The following is a 2,208-nucleotide window of genomic DNA, read 5'->3' on the forward strand; positions in this document are numbered from 1 at the left end:
GAAATTAGGGAGAAAAATTAGAGAGGTAAGACACTTGTGGGACACAGAAGTAGTTTACTACCTGTTGATCATAACGTGGATAGTATTCTCAACTGGACTATTCTGAGGTGCATTTCATGTTGGGTAAATTCTCTTTACAACCTGAACGAAGTACAGTGACGACTGCATTAAAAAAATAAATTAAATAATAATAATAAAAATGATAACATGAAAGAAAATAGTTCTAAACCAAAAAAATACTTAATTTGTACATTTAAAAATTGTAATTAAAACAAAATATTTCTTTGTGGAAAAAAAATAAAACAGATTTAATGGAAACACAATCAACTTTGTTATTCTAGAAAAATTACTTTGTCTTTCTATTCTGTTTTCTTAGAAGTAAAATGAAAAATAAAAAATAAAATTTAAGGAAACCATTATTTCAGGTTCATCCATTTTGTCTTAAATGACAGGAATTCATCCTTTTTTATGGATTAATACTATTCTATTATGCATTTATATCATATTTTTCTTATCTACTTTTTTTCACAGTTTATTTATTTATTTTATGCATTAAATTACTGTATATTATTATAGCTTGTGAAATGAATTTTCCCACCTGAAATACACCGCATTTCAGTCCAATTAAAGATAATATCATAAACATTTGTCATCAATAGATAATTTTTCATTTTTGTGTTCCTTAAATGTTTTGCTTCTTTCCTTTTATCCCTTGATTCCCTTTTTCTCACCCTCCCCTATTTCCCACCCTCTTCTCACATTGTGTCTAGTATCTGCAATTGTTTTCCTTGCTTTTATATCTTCCAATCTTTCACATTCTGCTATAGAGTACAGTATATGTGCACATATACTGTGTGTGGACATGCAATGTCTCTCTTTCATAGTCTAGCTTGCTTTGCTTAGCAGTAAATTTCCTACATTCATCCACTTTCTATCAAGAGTCACAGTCTTGTTTTTCATGGCTGAGTAGTCTTCCATAGTGTATATGTGCCAGACTTTTAAATCCATTTATCTATTCATGGATGTTTTGTTGGTTCCATTTTCTTTACATATTAATTGTGATTTGGACACTCAGATTGATTCCATATTTTAATTATTGACAATAGCGCTGTGATGAATATAGGAGTGCAGATACCCCTTGGGTATATTGATTTTATATCTTTTGGATATGTACCCAGTAGTAAGATTACTGAGTCATACTGTAGTCCTATTTGTAGTTTTTAAGGAAACTCCAAACTGTTTTCTGTATTAAGTGTACTAATTTACCTTCCCATCAATAGTGCCTGAGAGTTCCTGTTTCTCTACAGCCTTGCCACCTCACAAAGATGTAAAACTATTATATATAAATTAAAAATTATTATTATTTTTAGTATTATTTTAAAATAAGCTAATCTTTTTTTACTTTTTTTGATTTATTTTTTTTGTTTTTGTCATTTCATTTTCTTCCATACATTCAATCACATTATTATTTGTCTTACACAATGGCTATTTCAACAGGTGAACATTTCTCCTTAGTACTGTTGATAAAACTACAAAATATCTTCAACAGATAATACCACACTTCTTTGTGCCATTAATGCTTTGCCTCCCTGTCCCTCCCACAGACCCTCCTCTTTCACACACACTATATCTGGTATTTACATCTATATACTGTGTTTCTATATCCTTTAGTCAATTAGTTTCAGTCATGGAGTGAGGACACTCGGTATATATTAAGTGGCGATATACAATGTCTCTCCTTCATAGCTTCATAGCCTGGCTTGCTTCACTCAGCAGTAAGTCTTCCATATTCATCAACTTCCTATCAAAAGCCAGGGTTTGTTGTTTTTTATGGATGAATAGTATTCCATTGAGTGTATGTGCCACAGTTTTTCTAACCAATCATCAGTTTGTGGGCATTTGGGTTGTTTCCATGACTTAGCAATTGTGAATAGTGCCACAATAGACATTGATGTGCGAGCACTTTTCTGATTAAGTATTCTTCTGTCCTTTGGGTAGATACCAAGGAGTGAGATTGCTGGGTCATATGGTAGTTCTATTTGTAGATATTTGAGGAATCTCCAAATTGTTCTCCGCAGTGGTTGGACCAATTTACATTCCCACCAGCAGTGTAAGAGAGTTCCCCTTTCACCACACCCCCACCAGCACTTATCATTTTTTTTTTTAATCTTAGACATTCTGACTGGGGTTAGGTGATATCTCATTGTT

The sequence above is a fragment of the Tupaia chinensis genome, unplaced genomic scaffold (assembly GCF_000334495.1).
Source record: "Tupaia chinensis unplaced genomic scaffold, TupChi_1.0 Scaffold148646_1, whole genome shotgun sequence".
Lineage (NCBI taxonomy): Eukaryota > Metazoa > Chordata > Mammalia > Scandentia > Tupaiidae > Tupaia > Tupaia belangeri.